Source organism: Lepidochelys olivacea (assembly GCF_965140295.1).
Source record: "Lepidochelys olivacea isolate rLepOli2 genome assembly, chromosome: 16".
Lineage (NCBI taxonomy): Eukaryota > Metazoa > Chordata > Testudines > Cheloniidae > Lepidochelys > Lepidochelys olivacea.
Window position 1 is genome coordinate 8231335 of NC_140426.1, and position 26327 is coordinate 8257661.

At 46.6% G+C, this 26327-nt stretch overlaps 1 protein-coding gene across 3 annotated transcripts in view; it reads left to right on the plus strand.

The window, feature by feature from the left end:
- Nucleotides 1–11090: 11090 nt before the first annotated feature.
- The window catches only part of LOC311532186 (dual specificity testis-specific protein kinase 1-like), a 66037-nt gene continuing 50800 nt past the window's right edge, over nt 11091–26327 (plus strand). The window contains exon 1 of one of the 3 annotated variants that reach the window (XM_084650442.1): nt 11091–11172. The gene's annotated coding sequence lies outside the window, so the exon portion shown is untranslated. Of the gene's footprint in view, nt 11173–11476; nt 11791–26327 lie in introns of those variants that run through there. The other 2 variants (XM_084650440.1, XM_084650441.1) reach the window with 2 other exon arrangements.

Sequence of the window (26327 nt, forward strand, 5' to 3'; positions counted from 1 at the left end):
ATTTACTGTATGTATAGGTCAATTGCCAGTTAACTGCATGTCTGTGACAAAGACAATAGCCGTCCTAAGTTTAGGTTCCTAAAGCACAACCTCTCAGAGGACTAACTCCACTATCACACATGGCAGGGAAACACCATGTACAGCAAACGTGGACAGGTCCGCCATATCCCAGGAGATGGCACTCGTACAAATGCAGAAGCTATTACATTACAGAGCCCAGTTTTCACACTTGGGTTCCTTAAGCAATATTTGAACACCTAAAATTTCATTTTAGGCACCTAAGATGGGTATTTAGCTGCCTATACTGTATATATGTTTAGGCACCTACATTTGAAAATTGCGCCTTGTGTGATGCCTAGCTGGAGAGATTGAAGTAGAAGAGGCTGTTCTGTCATAAAGTAGTGGATAATTAATTCACTGGGATACGCCATGTTCTACGTAACTTCTTGATCAGACCCTGGACACAACACATTTTACAGAACTGTAGTTGTATGACATCGAATCATAGACTATCAGGGTTGGAAGGGACCTCAGGAGGTCATCTAGTCCCACCCCCTGCTCAAAGTAGAACCAATCCCCAACTAAATCATCCCAGCCAGGGCTCTGTCAAGCCTGACCTTAAAAACCTCAAAGGATGGAGATTCCACCACCTCCCTAGGGAACCCATTCCAGTGCTTCACCACCCTCCTAGTGAAATAGTGTTTCCTAATATCCAACCTAGACTCCCGCACTGCAACTTGAGAACATTACTCCTTGTTCTGTCATCTTGTTCTGTTACACTGTGATGTGATGTGATTATATTACATGTGTAACAGACTATTAACCTTTTCAGCTTTAGCCCTGGTCGAAAATGACCAAAATGTATTCCCATCTGACAACCAGACTCAGCGGGGGGTGTGTGTGTTCAGTTCCTAGTCCACACCCCCAAACTAGCCCTATAATTTGCCCCCCATCTTGGCAGTAGAGGCCAAGCATTGAGTGGGTCTTGGAAACTGAACTCCAGAGGGCAGCCTGGGGGAGCTTGCATTGCTGCTCCCCATGCTTTCCCCGATTCTACAGATAGATTGAGGATTTTGGCTGTCAGTCAATTTACAAGCAATAAACTCCCTACACATTCTAAAGGAAAACCCTATAAATCAGGGGTGGCCAACCTGGGGCTCCGGAGCCACATGCGGCTCCTGGTACGGGCACTGACACCAGGGCTGGAGCTGCAGGTGCCAACTTCCCAATGTGCCCGGGGGGTGCTCCCTGCTCAACCCTCTTTAAGGTTCAAACCACCCAGGGCAAGTTCAGAGGTGATTCTAGGTGAGCGTGAAAGGAGTCTGTTAGGTGTAACTCACATCTACCTGCTGTCGTTATTACAGTATACAGTGCATCAATTTACTCTTACCGGTTGGGAAGTGTGGTGAGTGTTAGGGAGTCTAAATTAGTGTAAGGGAATCTAATTTATCACACCTTACACACCAGCTCTGACTTTGGCTCTGTCATTTATCATAGCAATACTGAAGTGTGTGGGCACTTACTGCTGACTATTTCAGTATTTTCCTTAGTATTTTTTAATAAGGACATTTTATCCCTAATTTTTTCCCATCAGTACAATATGATTATTCTCCATATACTATTGCCTTGAAAGTGATGTTATGAGTTTTGTTTACAATGGTCTCTTTCAGGACTTAGTACTTGTTTAGGTCCTATTCAAACAAAAACCAGAAGCATATACTTAATTTTAAGTAGGCACATAGTTCCATTGAAGTCAATGGGATTATGCACATGCTTAAAGATAAGCACAGGCTGAAGTGCTATGCTGGATCAGGGCCTTAGCACAGAGGTAGCTACTATCTGATCAGCAATGACACCTGCCAATAATTGCTTATTTAGTCTCAACTTCCCTTCTAGTTCTAAAAATAGACAATATAATCAATACCAGAGGGCCTGTGACTATCACTGCTTATATAGGCCAGGAAAAGTGATTATTATCCCCTCCAAAATCAGGGTGACTATCTGGCAGGATGCTTTATCTAAGCAATCGCAATATAATTATGAAGAATTATTAGCTCTCCGGCTGCAATGTGCTTAGCGCTGTACATTGCACAAAAACAGAGTCCCTCCCCCAAGGAGTTTACAGTCTGAAAGATGAGTACATAGAAGATAGTGCACACTGGGCAAGACAGAGCTGGGGGTGACTTTGGGGTTCTTTCCCCAACATAAAATAAATTCCCTTCTAATGGGCATCGAAGAAGAAGTGAGTTACAAGGAGGGAATCGGTACCTAGTCTTGCAAATTGGGAGGTCTGGGACTCATTGCTTCCAAAAAGAAAAAATGCAAGGAGATGGGGAAATAAACGAATGGGGAATTAAGGCTGTTGTTGCTGACACCTGGCTGTTTGCAGCACAAGCCTTTGGTCTATATTCAGGGCCTGACCCTGCAATCCTAGATGTTGGATCATATTAAAGAAGTTCTGTATTAAAATCACAAATGAGTTTGATTCCCCAGAGTTTAAATTCCAGAGTATTACTAATTAAGAGGTCTCTTGGTTTTTGGTGCTGTTTCTCTCCCTCTATGTGTGAAACTTGCAAGCTGCTAACTGTGTTAGTACATTCTAAGACAGAGTCTGTTCTCAAAGCAATTCACAAGAGAGAGAGACTCAAAGCAATACTCTAACAACAGAAACAGCACCCAGAGACTCCCCACCCTTTTGTTGTATTAACAATTGTGATTAAAATAGAGATAGAGGATGTATGTGGATGGATGCTTGGTGTGGATAATAACTGAATGATCAGGGAGGTGCCAGCCTAAGAATCCAGTGTCCATCGGCTGAAGAAGGTGTCAAGTGGAAATAACCAGAGGACCCCACCCGGAGGGCAGACTGGAATCCACCCAACAGCCTCAAGAATGGGAGAACCAAAGAACAAGATAACATCTTGGAGCCGTCAGGAATGTGCTATCTGCTGATTGATTCAGCAACAGCATGATGAAGCAATTCCCATAGACTGGCATAGGAAGAAATTCCTATAAAAATAGACTCTAAAAAGTGAGAACTTTGGGGTCTGATTCTGCAAACCAACTTCCAGGAGCATCAGATGAGCATCTGACAAGGCCCTGCTCCCTCCTCATGTCCAGGCCACCTGGCCAGTGGCTTGGCATGAGCAACTCTAAGGCTGGTAACTATGATAACAACCTTGCAGAACCTGTGTGTGTGTGTGTGTGTGTATGTTTGTATGAATGAATGTGAGAATAAATTTGAGACTGAATGGAATGTTATAACTATAACTAACTGCTTACTATGATTCTTTCTGTATTCACAATAAATGTGGTATTTTGCCTTTTTCCCTTTAATAAGATCCTGCTGGTTTTTATTTTATTGGTACAACATTTTGGTGGAGAATTGCGAAAGGGGGAATATTGGTAAAAAACCTCAGTTATTGTAAATATTGGTGTGCACACCGCCAGCTCTAGTGAGCTAGGCATTTCTATTAGGTTAACCAGACCTGCTGGCCTCCGAGAAGGTAGCAGGGGACCTGCTGGCCTCCGAGAAGGTAGCAGGAAAAACAGATTAAACCAGACCTGCTGGCCTCCGAGAAGGTAGCAGGGGACCTGCTGGCCTCCGAGAAGGTAGCAGGAAAAACAGATTAAACCAGACCTGCTGGCCTCCGAGAAGGTAGCAGGAGACCTGCTGGCCTCCGAGAAGGTAGTAGGGAAAACAGATTAAACCAGACCTGCTGGCCTCCGAGAAGGTAGCAGGGGACCTGCTGGCCTCCGAGAAGGTAGCAGGAAAAACAGATTAAACCAGACCTGCTGGCCTCCGAGAAGGTAGCAGGGGACCTGCTGGCCTCCGAGAAGGTAGTAGGGAAAACAGATTAACCGGACCTGCTGGCCTCCGAGAAGGTAGCAGGGAGAAACAGGTTAACCAGACCTGCTGGCCTCCGAGAAGGTAGCAGGGAGAAATAGATTAACTGGACCTGCTGGCCTCTGGGAAGGTAGCAGGGGACCTGCTGGCCTCCGGGAAGGTAGCAGGGGAAAAACGCATAGATTAAGCTATGATTTCAGAATCTAGGCTGTGTCACTTGCTAAGTAATACCAGCAGTGACAAAGACATTGAAATATCCATGTTAAGATGTTTAAAAGAAAACAGGGTAAGCCAGTACTAGAGGGAGGAATGGAGTCAGAAGGAACTCCAACCTCACCTTTTGTTAAAGAAATTACACCTTTTAAACAAATCCTTCAAAAATTTGGGCACAGTCCTTGGACTAAACAAGGCCTAGCTGATGTCTGCACTATTTCGGACCTAGAGGATAGATTGGCTCAGTATATCCTCATATACGAACCTTCTAGTGCTGCCAAAAGAGATGCAGCAGCAATTTGGTTGTTGTGGGAGGCATGTAAGGATTCTTCCCTCCGCTTGTCTTCATGTAAAGAGGAAAAGGCACAAATGGAAAAGGGAGCAGACAATTGGAAGGTGCTGGCTACAAATATCCAAAGCCAGCTGAAAATAGTGAAAGAGGCACTCCAGGAATACAAAAAGAGTGAAAAAGTTAACTCTGCAGAGGCTGGAGGGAGTCAGGTAAAGGGGGAGAAGGTCCTATGTACGGCACCCCCAGGCATAATTACAAAGAGAAAAGAGAGTAAAAAAAAAAAAGTTAACTCTGCAGAGGCTGGAGGGAATTAAGCAGTTAAACTTTGTATTTCACCCAAACAACTTTTAACCGAAAATGTTAAAAAGGAAAAGTGTTAGAGCATTCTTGGTTTCTTTGCAGCCATTCTGAAAGAAAAATGGGCCCTTTTCCAAAGGAATGTCTGTAAATTAGCCAGGCAAAAATAAACTATCTGATTAAAATCATTTGACTGGACAATTTAGTCAAATTTGCTAAAAGAACATAAGAGGGTTCTATTGGAACTTAACTGCCTCAAATGTATAAAGGGAATGTAAAGATGTAAAAAACAGAGCAGTGTGGAAGGGATGTTAAGAAAAAGAAAATGTGTATGTATCTGTCTGTGTGTGTGTAAATATGTAAAGTTCTAAGGACCAGTTAGTTTTGTTTTTGTTTTAAATAATGCCACTCAAAATCCATTTGACTCTTTAATTCAAAGTTGCAAAACTGACAGACCTTTTTGCTAGACACAGGTAATTAGTGTTGTTTGGCTTTGGGATTTGGCATTTAACCCTTAAAAGGTAACTCAATGCTTTACAAAATTTAAAATGTTTTTAAGTTGTGGCTGCAGCAGGGCAGTCAAAATCAGGAGAATATAAAAAAAAAATTTTGGATTCTTTTTGTTTGTTTTTTGTTTGTTTGTTTTTGTAACAAAATAGCAGATGAGAGTTGTAGTAAAAAAAAAAATTAAAAAAAGACAATGCCTCTCTGAAGCAACAGCAGGGGTGAGGTGCACAAAACAAAAAGAAGCAATGTTAGAAACACTGAGTCTTAAAATGGCTCTGAGTAATCAGACTGTCACTTTGATAAAGGTACATGAAAACTCTGTAAGCAAAAAAAGAAATAGTGACACCTTATGTAAAAATGGATCTGGATAATGTTATAGAAGTTAAACTATGGAAGGAATGTGCATTTGCCCCAGAACATGTGCAGGGTATATTGTAGAAGGGGCAAAAGAAATGCAAACATACCATGCTACTTAATTAAAATGCTATTAGGGCTCCAAAGGGAGCCACAATAGGTTGGGTTTTCTTTTTCAGATTGCTGTGTGTTTTGGAAGCAGAAGTTAAAAGTAATCAAAACTCTGTGAAAGTTGATTGTGTCCCTTTTAAGATAGACTCTCTGAGCTGCTGATGGCTTTAAATCCAAAAGCAGGAAGTTTCTGTGAAAATGCAAATTACCTAAATGATGAAGGAAGGAAAGAACTAGCAGCACAAAGGAGCTGCAGATAAAGGACATACCTGGTCAGCAAACAAATTGTCTAAATAAAAGGCATGGGATAACAAGATAATTTTAATAAATTTAATGATAATAAGTATCCCTGTAACAACGTATAGTGTGTATGATTTTTGGAAAAATCCTTTAAGGTCGTATGGTAATGATGCTTCTCAGTTATTACCTGTAAATAAAACTTAAAGCTTAACACAGCAGGAAAAACATTATAAACTTGGTCTGCTGTATAAGAAGGAAAACTCAGGGATTTAATGACTAAACAGTGGGATAATTTCCCCATAACCCTTAAAAGATAAAAGCCTTTGAAACCTGGCCTGCCTATAGAACAAAAACAGGAAAATATGGGGGCAATTTCTCTGTTTTGCCTGCAATCAGCAAGGGTATTTGTAAAAGAAATATTTTAAGCAATAATCTGCCACCCCAAAAGGGGTAGAAACATGTTCTTTTTGTCTTTCAGAAAATCAGGAAAAGCTGATGCCAGCTGAAAAGCAACCCAATACCATGAATCTACTGTCACAATAGAAATTGTGTTCTGTGTTCTGTGTTCTATGTTTTGTCTTGTGTTTTGTGTTGTTGCTAGCACTGTTGTGTGTTTAAAAAAAAAAATACTGAAGACCTGCAGGAACTTAAAAATAAATTAAGCTTTCTGTCCCAGCTACAGGACAGCCTGATACAAAAACAAGTACATGCCAATGTAGACTTGGTCCAAATTGGTCTGGGTAACCTAAAAGGCCAATGGAATCTTTAGTAATGGCTTAATACTACCACATGGCTTATCCATAAGAAAAAAAAATATTAGAAATAGGAAACTACACAGCCATAGCTATGGGATGCACTGAAATGCAGATACTTGCACTAGCTACTTTGGAACACAAAATGTTCTGGGTCATATTGGGAAATATTAAGGGTTTGATGCATTTGTTAAAAAAGAAAGAGATCATTGTTTGACACTTATCAATATGAATGGATGCAATATGTTTCCAGTATTGTAAACCAGACTTGTTAATGGGAGAAATTGTTGTCAAAATTGCACACCAACAAGGTGGGCTGGGGAGGGAGGGAAGCTATTGGACACTAGAGGTTGTACTGAATGGACTCCTCAAAAGTGGGTGTGCCTCACCTTGCCTGTTGCCCCAGAACCTTGTAGTAAAGATACATCACTAGGATCATGTATGTGGCATGAATTGGAATCACAAATGAGTTTGATTCCCCAGAGTTTAAATTCCAGAGTATTACTAATTAAGAGGTCTCTTGGTTTTTGGTGCTGTTTCTCTCCCTCTATGTGTGAAACTTGCAAGCTGCTAACTGTGTTAGTACATTCTAAGACAGAGTCTGTTCTCAAAGCAATTCACAAGAGAGAGAGACTCAAAGCAATACTCTAACAACAGAAACAGCACCCAGAGACTCCCCACCCTTTTGTTGTATTAACAATTGTGATTAAAATAGAGATAGAGGATGTATGTGGATGGATGCTTGGTGTGGATAATAACTGAATGATCAGGGAGGTGCCAGCCTAAGAATCCAGTGTCCATCGGCTGAAGAAGGTGTCAAGTGGAAATAACCAGAGGACCCCACCCGGAGGGCAGACTGGAATCCACCCAACAGCCTCAAGAATGGGAGAACCAAAGAACAAGATAACATCTTGGAGCCGTCAGGAATGTGCTATCTGCTGATTGATTCAGCAACAGCATGATGAAGCAATTCCCATAGACTGGCATAGGAAGAAATTCCTATAAAAATAGACTCTAAAAAGTGAGAACTTTGGGGTCTGATTCTGCAAACCAACTTCCAGGAGCATCAGATGAGCATCTGACAAGGCCCTGCTCCCTCCTCATGTCCAGGCCACCTGGCCAGTGGCTTGGCATGAGCAACTCTAAGGCTGGTAACTATGATAACAACCTTGCAGAACCTGTGTGTGTGTGTGTGTGTGTGTGTTTGTATGAATGAATGTGAGAATAAATTTGAGACTGAATGGAATGTTATAACTATAACTAACTGCTTACTATGATTCTTTCTGTATTCACAATAAATGTGGTATTTTGCCTTTTTCCCTTTAATAAGATCCTGCTGGTTTTTATTTTATTGGTACAACATAGACTCCCCTGAAATCAACGAGACTAGTCTCATGACTTAGGCACTGCTCAGTTGTGGGCTTTGTAGGCTGGGGTCTCAGGCCCAGATTTGCAAAGGTATTTGAATGATTTCAATGGGAGTTAGGTGCCTATATACCTTTGAGAATCTGGGCCTCTGATCATAACTGCATCTATGCTCGGCTATTCCCACCCGCCGCAGACATCCCTCAATGCCAAACAAAGATCATGAAAGGTGGTAACTGTGGAGCCCATTGTGCTTTCCAGTTTTACCCCTTCCAGGAAAGGAGACTTACACAAATGGTTTCTCATCATTAGCCAGCTGCATCGCAGCACCAGTGTTTAGACGAGAGAAGTGAACGGGCAGTAAACAGCTTTAAGGTCAGGTACTTTGTAGCCATTAAGCACTTCATCTACTACTCACTTCTAAATGCTGCATTAACTGTCTTGTGAGGCTGCTTTGAAATCCACTTTCTGCATTAGTAGCTGGCCCAGCTTTTTTTTGTCTGGTAGCTCTTCCCCCTGCAGAATTTACACTCATAGTTACTACAGAGAATTCTTTCCTGGGTATCTGGCTGGTGAATCTTGCCCACATGCTCAGGGTTCAGCTGATCGCCATATTTGGGGTCAGGAAGGAATTTTCCTCCAGGGCAGATTGAAGAGGTGCTGGGGGGTTTTCGCCTTCCACTGCAGCATGGGGCACGGGTCACTTGCTGGAGGATTCTCTGCACCTTGAAGTCTTTAAACCATGATTTGAGGACTTCAAAAGCTCAGACATAGGTGAGAGGTTTATCGCAAGAGTGGGTGGGTGAGATTCAGTGGCCTGCATTGTGCAGGAGGTCAGACTGGATGATCATAATGGTCCCTTCTGACCTTAATATCTGTGATTCTATGAGTCTTTTTTTGTTTTGAGGTGCTGCAGCATCCTCACATGAATCGACTTCCTCCCTAGCCCTGAATGAATTTGTCCACATTGATGATTTAACAAATGTTGTCCCGTTGTATTCTGGAGATTCACTTCCTGGACATAAATGATTCTGTCGAAGACACTTGATGTTTTATAACCTGGATGCATTTTCTACATGCATCCAGGAAACCAACTGGGCTATAAAGTAGAGAGAATGGCAGAGGGCCAGATTTCGATCTCACTTACACCTGTGTAACCTCACTGAAGTCAATGGTGTTGCCTGGGTGTGAATGAAGGTGTGAACACTAGACTCAAAGGACGAGTGAACATATGGAAATCTATGACCATCACACAGATCATTGGCACAGATGTGTTTGGTCTCATGGATACAGGTAGCGACTGGAAATCTCATACCATTTCCTCTGCTCAGCAGAGATGTTCCTTGTGCCAGATACAATACATCTAAGTTCATACTTCTTAACCCTATTTTATATATTTTCCCCACCGTGCCCTTTGCAAGAAGACTAATCTAGTCCACTAACAGACCTACTGAATGGCTTGGCACTCCTTCCTTGAATGTAGCAACTAATATTAAATAAATATAAATCAATGAAATTAAAATAATAGCTCCATACATTATTATTTGCATTAAAGTAGCACTTAGAGGCCTCTGCTGAGACCAGGACCCCATGGTGCTAGACACTGGACAATTAGCTCCTCATAGCAGACAGTGCTTGCCTCTCAGATTACAAACTGAATAGCCAAGGAGGCCAACAAAATGTGGGAGGAGAAATAGAGGCACAGACAGGTGAAATGACTGGCCGGAACAGAGGCCAGAGCTAGCAGACCCAAGTATAGAACGCAGGTTGGCTAAGTCCCTAACCCTTGACCACACAAGCTCTTCTGCCTCCATACAAGGAAAGGGAGGTGCAAAGACAAGATTTTAGTCATTGGCACCCTAGGAAAATCTGTTGGAGTTTGGCTATCTAGCTGTTTGGGAATAGGTGCGTTAGACCGACACAAGAACTGAAGGCATGTCTTTGATTTCAACTCTGTCCCCAGCACTCTCCGCTGCACTCTCTATTAGCAGCATGCAGGTATTCACACCTGCTGACACTGATTTATTAGTGATATTCTTGGAGGGAGGGGAATGCTACACAAAGGTCTCCATGCTGCAGACCAAAGTAAAAAAAGGCTCGTTCCCTCATATTCAGCAAACTGGAATGAAATCCCCAGGGGAAATACAGAGAGAGGAGGAAGTTCCTGGACACAGCAGAGCCCAGGAACAGTCGTGGGGTTTAGTACATAGAGAACCAGAGCATAGTTAGTGGGGAGAGAGGGGGTGGAGGGTTTTAATTGCCTTGGCTTTCTCTGCTCAGGAAAGGTAGACCAGGGCGGGGTGGGGGGAAAGGGCAGGATGGAAAGTAGCAGCACCTCTGTCTCCTGAGAGAGGCAGTGTGACCCAAATACACCAAGGTGCAGTGCTCTGGACTACTGGGTGCATTGTATTCGGGGTGGGGGGGAATGGAGGATTGCATACATTGCATGGGGGAATGGGTACAGTGCACTGGTTGATGATGAAGAGCTAAGTTCCCGGTAAGCTGCGTGGCCGCGGAGCAGGCTTAGGGCTGCGCAGGTGGGGAGAGGCACCCCTCCCCTTGCCCGGCCCGGCCCAGCCCCTCCGGAGCTGCCAGGGAGAAGAGTCCTTCCCCCGGCCTAGCCCAGGCCTGCTGGAACTGCTTTGGCTAGGGAGAGGCGCCTCTCACCCGGCCCCAAGCTGCTATGGCAAGGGGGCTGGAGGGAGTCCTCTCTCTTCCTGCCACAGCCCTGGGTCAAACTGCACGCCCAAACCACTCAGCCCTGAGCCCCCTCCCACACTCCGAACCCCTCATCCCCAGCCCAGAGCCCACCCCCGCAGCCAGAGCTCTCATCCCACCACACCCCAACCCTCTGCCCCAGCCCTGAGCCCCCTCCCACACCCCAAACCCCTCATCCCCAACTCAGAGCCCACCCCCGCAGCCAGAGCCCTCATCCCACCACACCCCAACCCTCTGTCCCAGCCCTGAGCCCCCTCCCACACCCCAAACCCCTCATCCCCAGCCCACCACACCCCAACCCTCTGCCCCAGCCCTGAGCCCCCTCCCACACTCCGAACCCCTTGGCCCCACCCCCAGCACACATCACCCCCATATTAGTGCACATAACAGAATTAATTCCCCACATGGTCGTAAAAAATTAGAGGGAACGCTGGTGGAGAGTGGGTACATTGCATTAGGAGTGGGTGCACTGCCAGGTGGGTATATTGCTCCCCCGGGGGTGGCTGCGTTGCAGTGGCATTGCCCAGTGGAGGCGCACTGGAGGGCGGGTATATCGCACTGGCAGTGAGTATATTGCTCTGGGGATGGGTGCATTGTCGTGGCAGGGGGCTGGGTTGCATTGGGGGGCTGTATATCGCACTGGGGATGGGTGCCTTGCACCTGCAGGGGAATGCATGATTGGAGGGTGGGTGCCTTGCTCTGGGTCTGGGGGCGGGTGACTAGGGGGTGGGTGCCTTGCACCGGCAGGGGGTGCCCGGTGGGGGGCTGCCTTGCGCTGGGCCGGGCCGTGTGATGCGGAGCGGCCGCTCGGTGTGGCCGCTGGCGGGGGAAGTGCGGCGCTCAGCCCCTCGCAGCTTGCCCGGGAGCGGGGAGACAGGCAGGCGCCGAGCTCAGCCCCGCGCGCCTCCCCCGGCTCCGCTCCCAGCGCCGGCGGGCTCGGCTGCCGCTCGCCTGCTGCGGCCGGGCGCGGAGCTCCCCGGGGAGCGGAGCAGGGCGCCCCCGCAGCGCACCGGGGACGGAGCCGGGCTCGGGGGGAAGGAGCCGGGAGCCCGCACCTGGAGCGCGGCAGCCGCCGCTGGCCGAGCCGGCAGCAGGTGAGAGCGCGCCGCGGAGCCGCGTCCGCCGGGCGGGAGCGGGGCTGAGCCGGCCGGGACGGGCTGGGGCAGGCGGGGAAGGGGATGGAGCTCGGTGGCAAGGCGGTGGGCTCAGCGCTTCCCGAGGGGAGACAGCCCCGCCCGCCTAGACCTCCCCGCCCCGCGGCTCAGCAACTTGGGGGACCCACCCCCGCCTTGGGGTCCCTCCCTTGCCCGGGCCCCTCCGTGCAAGCTCCGCCTGCCATCCCTAGCCCTGCCCAGAGCCCCACAAGATGGTTGTTGTCTCTCTGTGTGGCAGCAGGTAGGATCTGGGCCGCGGTTGCACTGGGTGCGCTGCTCACTCACGCTGGCTCCCGGCCCCGAAGAGCTTGCACCGCTCCTGGTTGCAGCGTGGTAGGTGCTTTACAGGCCGGGCGTGCTCATTTAGGTGCCTTCTCCGAAGGCTCCACAGAGCATTATTTTCACGTCTGATCATTTTAGCAGAAACACCTAATCAACCAGTTTTCTTAGTGGTCATTCTTAGGTTTCAGAGTCAACACCCAGTATCTGACTATGGATGGTTCACACCTCTCTGCGCTAATGGGTCAAATTGAGTCCTGAGGCAACAAGGGTGCAACTTCCATTGACTTCAGAGGGGGCTGCAGCCCCTGGTGCCAACCCTAGATTTGGTCCATTGTTGCTGACTGACACTGACTGCAGACAGCAACCCTATCAGGTCACATTGGGAAGGTGCTTTAGAACCCTGAGGGTAGGAAATTTTCTTTTCTCAAATAAAAGTTTAAACTCTGCGGAAACTGATGGGGCTGCCAGAGAAATGCCAGTATGGCTGAGGCTGGTTTGGACAGACCCCCAGGAACTAGAGTTCAACATACTAATGACTATAGTAGCTGTAAATGCTAATCAGTTGCCCATGTGCTGGTAAGCAGTTGTCCTGCAGAGGGATCTGAATTTCAGTGCTGGATGAAGTGGTCCCTGTGTATCTGAGATGCACCTCGCAGGTGTGCTGTATGGCTAAATTAATTAATGTTTAAAAAGAACTTTAAGATTTTTGACTGGAAGAGGTTATAGAATGGTAAAATAATTATTTGGATTAGTTAAATGCTGCAGGCGAGTTAGTTCTTCTGCAAAAGGGCTTTTGGTCCCATGGGCCTACTTTGCGCTTTCCTACGAAGCCTTCTGAATTGAAGAGAAACCCTGCCAGGGCGAGGATCAGGGCTATCGCTGTGCTCCAAAGCTGTCCTTTTTGGGGAGTGGAAACGAAGCATGTTTAGAAATTAAGGGGCCTGATCCTGCAGTTCCACCATAGGCAATATTCTCATTGCATTCAGTGGGAGTTGAGCTTGATGAGGACTGTAGGGGAGGAACATCAGGGATACTGTCCTGGATCAGCCCAATGGTCCACCTAGTTCAGTATCTCGTCTTCAACAGTGGCCAGTAACTGCTGCTTCAGGGGAAGGGCCCTGGGTGTTTTAAATGCTGCAAAGAAGGAGCAGATACCCGGAGAAAAAATGTGGATATGACTCAGTGTGAGGTTTTCTCTCTTAACGGGATGTCTTTTTTTTTTTTTGTTTAAACAATTCCTATAACTCTAAGTAACTAAAATAATTTGCTGTTAATGTTGACCACAGATCACATGTATCCTGTCAATGCACATTTTAGCACTGAAGAGAAAAGGAGGTTCCAGCTCAGTTTATTTTTTTGTGGAAAGTTTTCCCTTTCCCAGCTTGTTTGTGATGGGCTACTCACCACAGACGTGGCTCACGGCCATCATTCTACCAATGAGGAAGTCAGGGACAAGTGCCCAGTTCATTGTGGTTCAAGTTCAAATTAGTAGGGCAAGAAATTCCAAAATAGGTTTGTGAGTATTCACCCAAGACTGAAATTTACTTTCTCAAATTCAGCATTTCCGATGTGCAGAAGATCCAAGAACAAGACACTGGGGAAAGCAGATACTGAGTGTAAGGGATGGAAGGAACGAGAGGACTTTACCTCTTTATTACTCTTGTTTAATATCTGTATTACGGTAATGTGCAAAGGCCGCAATCAAAACAGGGCCCCATTGTGGTGGGTACTGAACAAACCCATGGGATGTCATGGCCCCTGCCCAAAGAGCTTGCAGTCTAATTTCAGACAAGATGCAACAAGCAAATAATAGGAGTGAATGGGGGAAGGGGAGTCTGATGGTGCTAAGACCAAGTGATTGCATAAGGTCACTGTTGCACAACTTGATTGGGTTACCCTCCCCTCGGGTATGTAACTTGCTCCACTTCCCCCTCCCCCAGTGTTACCCCATCTCCTCCTGGTGTGTTGCTCTCCTTTTCCCCACCTCTTGGGTGTGATTCAAGCCTGGGTGTGTCTCGCCGTCATCTCTCCCAGAAGTATCATCCCTCTCACACCCATGTGGGGTGTGATAACTTGGGAGCGCTATCCCCCCCATGCTGCCTGGCAGCCACATTCTTCCCTGCTCCCAAGGCAGTTATTTTCTAACTGGCTTGTTACCTCATCTCCTCCCTGGGAACCCCCTCTCTGATCTCTCTCCACCTGGAGGTGTGCCATCTCCTCCTCTGTTTATTGAGCTGCTGCTCTGTCTCCTGCTCCCATCTCCCTGTCTGTCCATTACCCCCAGATAATAGAGGGGCCTCTGGAAATGTAGGGCTGGAAAGTTCTGTTAAAGGGACAGTGTCAACTTCATAGGCATCCAGTTTAAATCAATGAGTTGGAAGTTGTTTTGGTTCCTACATCTGCCCCTAAGGCTGCTGCCCCAGCCTGTTTTTGTGGTTTGACAACTATGCTTTCAGATTTATAAATGTGTTTTTTCTCCCCAGCTACTATATGAAAGACTCCTACAAACAACAGGAGAAAGTGACCCTACAAGAGAAGCAGGGAATGCAAAGTGGTGACAATGGGACAGAGTAAATACACTGAAAAAAGCAAATCTTGAATGATAACAAAGAATAGGAATACTGTACCAGCCGATAGCAGTGTGGCCTTAAAAGGGGCTGAGCTGAAGCCAGTGGAAGCTGGGGGTGCTTGGCACCCTCAGCAGCATCAGATCCTTTTTGAAGAGCGAGTTAAAGATTGGAAATAGAGAGCCGTTGGTTTAAGCCAATTTTATCACAACATTTCCCCCAAATCCTGTAGAGTCAGGAGATTCAGAGCCGAGATTAAAAAAGATCATGTGGTTTAATGGGAGAAATATTAGATCATTGTAGTTCAAAAAACCTCAGTGTTAGAAAGATTTGGAAGTCATCAGGCCTCAGTCCAACAAAGTTCTTAAACCCATGACGGATTAGAAGCACCTAGTTCCGCTGTCTTCAGGGAGATTGCTTACATGCAGAACGGTAGGCACGTGTTGCTGTATTGGGGCTTTTGGGCCTCATTCTATCTATGACAGGTCTCAGAGTAGCAGCCGTGTTAGTCTGTATCCGCAAAAAGAACAGGAGGACTTGTGGCACCTTAGAGATTAACACATTTATTAGAGCATAAGCTTTCGTGAGCTGCAGCCCACTTCACTGGGTGCATAGAATGGAACCTATAGTAAGATATATCTGTATACACACACATACAGAGAAGGTGGAAGTTGCCATACAAACTGTAAGAGGCTAATTAATTAAGATGAGCTATTATCAGCAGGAGAAAAAAACGTTTGTAGTGATAATCAAGATGGCCCATTTAGACAGTTGACAAGAAGGTGTGAGGATACTTAACTTAAGGAAATAGATATGTAATGACCCAGCCACTCCCAGTCTCTATTCAAACCCACGTTCATGGTATCTAGTTTGCATATTAATTCAAGCTCAGCAGTTTCTTGTTGGAGTCTGTTTTTGAAGCTTTTCTGTTGCAAAATTGCCACCCTTTCTATCAATCCACTCTATCTATGGAAATCAGGGAAGCTGAGATCAGGGACCTGTCGGCCGCACCGCCTTCATTTTTCCATCAAACCTTAACACTGACCCGCTCAGCTGAAAGCTTGCTCTCGCACATAACATCACTGCTGTCATCGCTCAGGGCATTGTGCATTGATGGCCAGATGAAGCTGTTTGTGCAATACCACACAGGCTATGGTCACACAACACCCTGCCTGTCTGGATAAATTCCACACTTCAGCACTAAAAAGTAAAAATCAGCAGCAAGAAACTCTGTGATAACAAGGCTTGGTCTTTCTCTAGTTTCTGTCTTTACAAAGGGTCCCAAAGCACCTTACAAATGTATGGACTGACACCTAATGTCCTAAAGCAGGCAAAACTCCCTGAAAGCCAGTCAGCAAGGCCTTCGGGATTTGGTTCTGTGTTTACACAGCACTACTTAAATGCACCCACCTGTGTGGGGGGACAGTCGTGTGGAGAGCACACTGAACAACAGGATAAGGAAGAGGGGACGTTTTGCCCGCATAGGAAATTAATGTGCTTGTACTCTTTTCCCCACCTTTATGATATAGATAGAAGGCTGCTTGGTTTTTACCTTAAAATTGTCAGGTGCGGTCTTCCTTGTTTCTGCTGAAGGTCATCGTAGAGGGCTCCGGGAGGTTTGTCAGCCAGTATTTGAAGGAGCAGAGTTGTTAGATCTTTAAAGAGGTCATTTCAGGGTCTCTCCTACCTGATGCTAAGACATCAAAATCAGCGTAATCTCTTTTCCCCCTTCCCTTCAACGTTAATATTTGCAAGGGAAATGTTACGTAAAGTAGCGTGGCTTGGTTCACATTAAAAAGTTCTGTTAAAGGGACAAGTGACAGTGACTGGTTTATGTGGCAAGAGCCCATGCCTTGGCTCTTCTCGAGGCACTGAGTACTGATGGCAAATGCGTTGACTACTATTTCTCAAGTCTTTAATCTGAGCTTTCGGGGCCAGAGGTTTAACTCTGTCTCCCGTGAATCCTGAGTGTCGCAGCCATATGATGAATGTTTGGAATTAGTCCTTTTCCATTTGATAGTTGTAGGGATCAGTGACACCAATATTTCTAACAGGGCTGGTTGCAATAGGACAGATGAGAGGTGCTGCGTTTAAAAACAAACTCTGTGGGTCACATTCATCCCTGTGTAACTTCATCAAAGCCAGTTATGCCGGGGATCAATCGGGTCCTATATGGTTTGTGATATATAGCTAATTAATGAACTCTATCATAATTACACTGAGGCTACGGCTACTGGGATAAGAATAGTATATTCTTACTCCTAGTGACTTAGCCATAAGTAAGTAGTGCAAATATACTTCTCAATAATCATTCATGATTCCACTCTGAAAAGTGACTTTATAAACCCAGCATTGTGGGGCTCTGGGTTCATTTTCTCTCAGTAACTCCAGATCAAGTCTGCTTGGTTTATAATTAGGAAGGCTGTTTGCCCTGCAATCGCCCCCTGTGATCTGAGAGCCAAGCTGGGTACTTCCGGGCTCATGTGCCAAGAGCACCAAAGAGTCTGCATTAAGAACTCAGTGTTGATGGTGCACGAGGCACAATTGATCCAGCTCACTTTCCCAGAGCTGCCTTGGCTCTCAGGGACTCACTGGAATATGATATAGTAAAAATGTAGGGCCAGATTCGTGGGTGCACTAAGGTCATTCTGCTGGTGTAAATATGCTTTGTAGCTTGACTGAGCCCCCTGACATTGGATAACGCGTGCTGGCCTGATTCTGTGCCTACATAGATCACCAGTAGTGCAGCACAGTTGAGAAAAGGGGCATGGCTGGATGGAAAGAGGGCATGGTGTAGGCATTTCTCCAGGTGCAGTATCTGGGTATATTCCTTGGTGATCCACATGTAAATCACATGGAAAACTCTAATGTATATTAGAGCTTCTGAAAGGTTGTTCCACATGGCTGTGGTTTTGGGGACACCTGTGCAGTATGGGGTATGGAGGGAACAATTCAGTTCACCACCACTCCCGAGTTCTAATAGTCTCTTACACTGACTCATTGTATGTCCTTGGGTTAGTTGCCTAGCCTCTCTTTTGTTCAGCTTTAGTTTTCCAATCTGTAAAATGAGGATAAAAATGCATGCCTGCTTCACAGGGCGAAACGTGGTTTTTGATGACTTATTGTCTGTCTGTACAGCACTTTAATTATGTTAAGCGCTAAGTATCCTTATTCTGTATGACCACGAGGGGTCTATTTCAGGTGTTAGCCCAATCTCTCATCTTGCCTAGGGCTGTTACGATCTGCCGTGTGCCTCCCTGCCGGTTGCGTGCTCGTTGAGATGGACACTCATGGAAGGCATTGTGTTTGATGTGTCCAACATTAGCAAGAGATGGTGACTGTGGCATTGCATGTGAGGTTTCTGGAAACAGCCTGGTTGCCTTGAGAAACTTGGGCTAAAACAAGTTCCTGAGCAAATATTGTCTGTTTATACTGTGCTGTGTGTGGAAAGGCATTGAGTCCAGGAAGGGCAGCCGGTCTTTCAGGGAAAGTGTATCGCAGAGATGGATAGGTCACTGACAAGCCATGGGAAAGTTTTAATGCCTTGCAGCTGTGTCTATGCTACGGAGCCTATACTGGCATAGCTATGTCCTATATATCATAACCCTGTAGTGTAGAAGCAACCTGCGCCAATGGAAGGGGTTTTTCCATTGATGTAGCTATGTTGACCTACTTTGTAAGTGTAGACCAGGCCTAAGAACTCAGCAGACAGCTGCAAAAGGGCAGGGCGCAGGGAGGAGGAAACGCTCAGCAGCAGAGAAAGAGAGGTCAGCAAGGTATGAGCTGATCCTTAATAAATGTGCTGTATCAAGTAACACCCTTACTAAATCGGTTCTCATTTCTGGGGCTTGGCTCATCCCTGGTGTGACTTCACTGATGTCAGGCATGACGTCTCAACGTCAAAGAGATAATGTCTTGGATTCATGCCTGGTATAAGCAGGTGTGATTCAGAGGAGTTGGACATACTTACATGCGGCCTGGATTTGACCCCACACATCTGTTTGAGTAGCCTGCTTTATGGGTATCTGCTGATAAAAGCAAGGAACTGACTCTTCCTTATTGAGTCAACAATAAAATCCTCATCAGCCAGGAGAGCTCAAGATATCACTCTGTGTCTGAATGGCTCTGTACAGGGGTACAACTATACCATATTCCCCAAGCACCCTACTACATGGCTAGTTAGGAACATCAAGAATGGCCCTACTCTGCAGATTGCTCCTTGCATGTGTCCCTCTCGCATCTGTTCACCCCCAGCCAAAGAATCAAAGGATACAGTCATTAAATACCTCAGATGGCGGGGCCGGGATAGCCTGAGACGTGCCTGCATAAGTCGGCAGAGAGGGCGAATGCAAGAGGAGGCTGGTGGGTAAGACATTGGACTAGCCCTTGGGAGATGTAGGTTCAGTTTCCAACTCCGCCATGCACTCTTTGTGTGAGTTTGGGCAAGTCTCTTGACAGGAGCATTGTAGAAGCACAAGAGCCATAGTAAGACTAAGGGATTTGTGCTCCAGTCCCTTAATCTCGCCATGCCTCAGTTCCACAGCTGTGGAATGTTTTCCTTTCTCCAACCTTGTGTATTTATATTGGAAACTTTTCGGGGCAGGGGCTGCCTCCTACTGTGTATCTGCACAACACCTAGCCCAATGGTGCCCTGATCTCAGCAGGGGCCTCTATAAACTTGAGTTTGTGGGACCCGGGCTTGTAGACTTGAGTGTCCCTACTGAATTGTAAACCTGGACTTACAGTTGCGCGACACGGGTCTCACAGCCATGCTAATGCGTCCACACTGCACTGTGCAGACCTTCTGACTCGGGTCTGTGGCTTCCCCTGCATTCACACTGGGAAATGACAGGGCTTGGACCTGAGTCACAGTGGGATTCAGGGTCTGGCACACCCTGCAGCAGAGTCCAAGGACCCAGATCCTGAGTAGAGTCAGTCTGATTTGTGTGTGGACAGGAGTGGGGCTTTGGCTGAAACCTGACTCCACAGTCTGGACTGAGAGTGTGGTGTAGACATACCCTAAGTACTAGTATTATGTGTATTATGTGGCAATGTGTATTATGTGTATGTTATTATTATTATAATATTATTATGTGTATGTGGCAATGAGGGAATGCGTCCTGCTCCCTCTATGTCAGCGGTTCTCAAACTGGGGGTTGGGACCTCTCAGGGAGTCGCAAGGTTATTACATGGGGGGGTCGCGAGCTGTCAGCCTCCATCCCAAACCCCGCTTTGCCTCCAGCATTTATAATGGTGCTAAATATATAAAAAAGCGTTTTTAATGTATAAGGGGGGTTGCACTCAGAGACTTGCTATGTGAAAGGGGTCACCAGTGCAAAAGTCTGAGAACCCCTGCTCTAGATAGCTATGGTATAGCCCCAGTTACCCTAGGGCAGTGATACTCAGACCTCAGTGGTTCAGGAGTCAAATTAGTGATCGACGTTACCCAATAGAGCCCCAGGAGTGTGAATTCAGTGTTGCATTTACTGTAGTTCTCTCTCTCTCTCCATATATTATTCTCACAGCAAATAAGTTAATAACTTACTTAATTAGTTAATAACATAGTATAAGCATCCCCATTGGTTAATTATTAAACCACCCAGTGTTTTAATATAATGAGCTGGAAAGAGCCGCAAGAGGCACGTTAAAGAGCCGCTTGCGAGCCTCAGTCTGAGTATCGCTGCCCTCGTGTCTGAGCACCTCGCAGTCTTTAATGTTTTTATCCTCACAGCACCCCTGTGAGGCAGGGCTGTGCAATTATCTCCAGTGTACGGATGGGGAACTGAGGCACAGAGAGACTACAAGTGACTTGCCCAAGGTCAGCCAGGGTGCCTGTGGCAGAGCAGAGAAAGAGCTGACTCCACCTCTCCCAAGTTCTAGGCTAGTGCACCCTAACCACTGCCCCCTCTCTCAGCAGTTCATGTGCCTACATACATTGCTTTTGTGAGCAGCTGCAAAAGGGCAGGGCTTCTCTGACCCAGCGTGGGCTTCCAGCTGTCAGTTAAAGTGCGGTGCTAATAACTACATTTCTCTCCCATTGCGTGGCCCCACCACCACTTAGCTGCTTCTTAGGGTGTGAAGGAACAAAATATGGACACCATGTAGAATCAAGCACGTGGGTTTATTACGCACAGCGCTGGCGGAGTGTCACCTTGCTTATTAGGCTCAGAGACACTGCCAAACAATTGATTACAATGGATTATATGGATTTTCCATGGGCGGAGGGAAATGACGGGGTAGGCAGTCCCAAACCCCTGGATAGGTCTAGCAGCAAGACAAGATAAGCACAAAAAGAAAAGGAGGACATGTGGCACCTTAGGGACTAACCAATTTATTTGAGCATAAGCTTTCGTGAGCTACAGCTCACTTCGTCGGATGCAAGATAAGCACAGTAGCCAATGGTCGTCAAAAGGTTACATAATGTCTCCGCCCATGGTTCCAGGTTAACATGACACTTAACTAGTACACAGGTGTTTTCCTTTGAACAATATATAGAGTAGTATATATAGTAGTATAAAATATATATGTTGAATTCTGATTTGGGATCCATAGGAATGAAGTAGCTCCCCTGATTGTCCAACAGGTACACACCTAGGAGTTAAAGCAAAAGGACAAATGAAAAGTATATAGCAATAAAGATTGTCTTTTAGTTGTTCATTTGTGTTTCTAAGGCAGGCACTGGCAAGGGCTTGGAGGAGAGGTGCACATCTGTGAGAGGGAGGATAATCATATCTCATACTGACATGTTTGAACCTCTTCCACAAACTCAAGGCTGATGTGTAGGAGGGCACCTCTTCTACAGAAGAAACAGGGCCCCTTTCATTCCTTAGGTCTGTTTGCAACGTTGAGATAAAGCCCTCAATTATAATTTCCACCTAGATTCTTGCTGACCTTATCTTAGCAAAAAGCAAGGTGTCCTTTGTTTGTTCTGCTTCTTAGCTAATATTGTTCGCTATTTGCTAGGCCTCTGTCTTCTTGACCAAACTCTGGATTTTGGGCCTGTAAAAAGAGCTGACACAGTCTATGTAATCAGGTTGTAACATAAACAGCATATGGATTATAGCCCTTCAGGGTGGCACAAAGTCATATTTTGTTTTTTGAAGGAGAGTAAATCTTGTTGCATAAAAAAGCCAAAACACATTCTTAGAATTCAGAAACTGGACTAAGGTTGAGATCTGGTGTTGGAATTCCCTCCGAGACCTTTTCCAGTTGACTGATCAGGATCCCCTTATCCAGTTCTGGGAGAACACTTTTTATCCAGGTCTCTGGAATCCAGACTCATCACTGAGGTTTCTTTATTATCACTTCATAAAGCGACACATGAGGTTCTGGTGCAGGGGGGTTGGGCTAGGGTGCACCACAACGGCAAAATCAGATGCTATGCAGAAGACTAATGCCCACTCATTGCATTTTTATATTGCATCACACTTCATAATTGGTTTACTGATTTTTATAACCAATCCCTGTATAGATCCTAAACTGTCTACACGTTACAAAATATACAAGTAAGCAAAGCTGCAGCTGCAAACTTATCCCACTTACTCTGCTTACTATTTCTTTATTCACGAACTACATGTTATTTTCAAGGTCACTTGTGAATTCATGCTCTGTCCATTAATTAATCTGTTTCCTGACTTCTGTTTTCTTTCATTGTTCATGCAAGGCCTACACCTAGAATCTTGGACTCTCTCCTTTATTAGAATCCAGATTTTTGAAGTTGCGTTGCTGACCCAGCGCTGTTGTCAGAGAAACAAGCATAAGATGGATGTGCACTTGGCTATCGTGTCAGAGAATAACTAGGAGTGTTTGTATGATGAAGTCCTAAAGATAGGTGCTAGCTGTACTGAACACTCCTTAATCATGTTGAATTTAACAGAATTCATTAAGTTCCAACCCCGTCATTGTATTGCAAGAGCGGGCATTTTGCTTGTGAGGATGAGTTGCATAATTCAATAAAAGGGGCTTTGAAAATGTGCCTTCTAGGATTGAAAAACATCCAAAACACAACAGCCTCTGGGAGATCTGTTAGAACAATTCTGCACTGTAGCCTTTTTAGGGGAAGTGCTAAGTTGCGGAGTGCTTTCCTTCTCTCACCCCTATGTAGTAGCAGAGAAATTTGCCTAAAAAAACAAATCCTTTGTCCTTATTGAATTTGTGCCTTTGAGCAGCATCTAAACTGAAATCATTTAACTGTCCAGGAGCCGTAGTTTCAGCTTGGGAAGTGAGAATCAATGAGAATTGATGGAACTATTGTGATTCATTTTCCAATTTTCTTTATAAATATTTTGAAGTGTTCTAGATGGCGATTAACTTTCTTTGCTTAGAGTTTATCACCATTCCACTGGGGTTGCAAAAGAAACCGCATATGCCTTGATAAATGGGCTGACAGATCGTAGGGTTCCATCAAGTAAGCTTCCTCCCTGGTGTAAGCCATCTGAAGCCAATGGTTACAATGAGAATGGCTTCAGCCCTTAAAGTCCCCCCGTGCTCTTAGCAGAATGCTGGTTTGTGGCAGTGATGCTCCTGAGCAGAGATTCATTTGCAGCAGGATTTTTTTCTGGGGAACTATTTTTTCCTCTTTTCTCAGTGATGGAAGAATACCCTGTCACAAAGATGCGCTAAATATTGCAACATCTCAATCCAAATGGGGGCTCCTGGGAAGCCATTTGATTGGAGCTCTCCATTTACAAGGCCCAAAGTTCAGGGTAGAACCTTGCACCCCACGGCAGTTTGGGGCAGGCGTATTGTTTAATTTGTGCCAGGGCTTGCTAGTGCTGAGCCCCGCGCCTCTGGGCTTGCCGCATCAGTTATGAAAGTGGGGGGGAAAAAAACCAAAAAACTTGAGCTCCAGCTTCTCTTTCATTACAAATTAAGTAGCTGTGGGGTGGGGTCACAGGAGAGAGCATCAGTTTGTAGAGAGGGTTAGGGGCTCCGGGGTGAAGGTTTCCTGCTAAACAGAGGATGGAGCTGGCAGCGTGTCCCCAGAAATGTGGAAAGGAGAGGCCCTGATTCCCCAGGTAGTTTCAAGGCATCATCATCATCACAGGGCTCTGTCAGCACAAAGCCTCATGAGCTGGTTCAGAATGATGAATGGTAAAGATCCTGGTACCATTTCAGCCGTCCTGGGAAGGACGGGGTCTCTCTGCAGCTGCAGGTTAGGTAGTGTGGTGTGAATGGTCCGTAGCTCTGTTAGGCCAGAAACACTGTCCCTATCCGCTCTGACTGCTGTCGGCCCAACACTTAGTGTCGGAGTCCGGGGATAACCTTACACAGCCCGGAGAGCCTGGTGGAATCTGCAAGAAGCAGGAGAGAGAGCCTCTGAGTCAGATTGCGAAACCACCCCCACAGATGGCACCAACCAGGCCCCTTGTTGGCAGCCTCAGCAGAGAGGCCAAGCACTGAATGGGCCATTGACCGAACTCCCTTTGTGCCCTCAGAGCCGTCTGTGCAGGCCGGGGTGAGGTGCATCAGCAGGGTGGTGGGAGGGAAGCCAGCTGCCCAGGCTGTGCCAGTTCTGTGAATGCACAGAACTGGATTCCCTGGGGCTGTTGACCCAGCGCCATTCACCACCACAAAATCCACTTCATTCTGTTGAGGTTTTTCCTTCTCTCGGGCATGTTTTACTTGCCGTGGCCCTGGCCTGCATCTCTCCTTGCTGTTGGCAGCAGGGCTGTTGCTCCTCTGCCAGCATGCTGCACGGGGTCTAGTTTAGGGGGAAGCATTCACTTGCCCAGGAACCAGCTGGGCCACAGCTTCTAGGGTCAGCCTGGTCTGATTCTGCCTTGGTAGATTTAGACAGGGGGTAGCTCAGTTCTGGGACTGAGGGCACAGAGCAGCCCCCCATAGCACCTTTCCCTTGGAAAGGCTCTGATCCTGGAGACAGTGATAGCGATATCGGACTCCTCTCTGCCCATCTTCTCCAGGCTTTTCTCCCCCCTCTTCCTGGCACTGTGCTTCCTTTGCTGCTGCTGGTGGCTTCTCTTGCAGGTCTAAAGATCCCTGTAGTTTGAGAGGGTCCAGTTTGACTTGTCTGCTTATTAATAAACGACTCATCCTCTGCTCTTTCCACGGCCTCTGTTCAGGCCTTACTTAGGCATAACTCCCACTGACAACAGTGGGGACTGAAGCTCCCCGTTGGACCCCAGGAATATAGGGGGTCAATGGGGATATTGGTGATGTGATCCACACCCCAGCTTTCCACTACTGGAGATAGGGTTCGAATCCTAATTTGTACCACAAGAGGGAATCCGCATTGCGGTCTCGCTGCCTTCTGCATTTGTGCCTGTCACAGATCCACAGCATGGCGTGGAGCTTCTGCTAAGCCGAGACCTGGGATTGGAACAACAGAGGATGTGGGGCACAGCAGAGGTGCATTAGCAGCCTGGTATGGGGGGTGCAGGAAAGGAATAGTTGGCGGGGGAGGGCTGTGGGTCAGGATTGAGATGCATCAGCTGAGCTGTCTGGAATCCAGGGGTGGAATAGCTGGAGGAGTTGCAGGATTGAGGTGCCCTGGCAGAGCCCAGGAGTGGAATGGCAGTGAAGCTGCAGGACCAGACTGAGGTTCATGGCACAGATCTATGCGGGAAGTTAGCACAGCTCCTCCCCACGCTGTTCCTTTATCAGAACAGCACAATTAATGCTTCGTTTTCGTGAGAACTAAATTCACTCCTGGGTCTGAAAATGGCTTTAAGAATAACACAAATTGCCTTGACAGACACTTTTGCATTTTTATGAGTTGCCACTTAGTGTCAGCCAGATTCTCGGGGGTGGGAGGGTGAGGAATGGATCTGAGATACTTGGAACCGGCAGCGTGGCTGGGGCACGGAGTGTGTCACTTTGGCACTCACCTAGAGCCAATGGGCAGATTTGCCAGACTGCAATGCAGAGCTCTGTCCTGCAGGCTGGCTTGTCCTTCCCCAGACTCCCCACATTGCAACTCTCACCTCCGGGTATTGTTATGACAAGGCTGTAGAGAGGGTTGAAATTGGAGATGGAAAGACCTGCTAGGACCCATCAAGTTCATCCTTGTAGGGGACTGTAACAGGGTGGCTTGTTGCTGGAGGCCTGGGGCTAGCCAACCCTGATCGCAGAATGAGGCACACCTGAGCTGAATCAGGTACTTCCCTACAAAGGGCAGCGGGTGGCTGCAGTGAAGGGGGAAGCCTCTGTGGAGAGTGAGGAAAGGCTCCTGCAGGGAAGACCCTGAACCAGGGGAGTTGTCCCAGGCAGGGAGGTCTGGGAGAGACCCTGTCCAAGCAGGAGACAGACTGCAAAAGCCCCAGGCAGGAAAGCCTTGTGTTGGGTGAATTTAGGAATGGCCTTTGTTTGAGGATTTTGAGTTTTGTTTGAAGTTTCGTTTCTGTGAATGAGCCCGGTCCCCAGGGAGGGGTACTTTTGACCAAGAAAAAGCCTGAAGGGAAGTTTTATTTGAACAGTCCGAGAGGGGAAACTTAAGGAGGCTGCCCATAGTGTAACCCTTAGGCCACGAGAGGCATCCAGTCTGGTTACAGGGGCCAGGGTTGTTCCTACAGCCAATTCTCTGATGCATGGTCCAGCTTAGAGTTGGTGTGGTTTTTTTTTTGTTTGTTTGTTTTTTTAAGTACAAACTATGGGATTTCTATCCTTTCC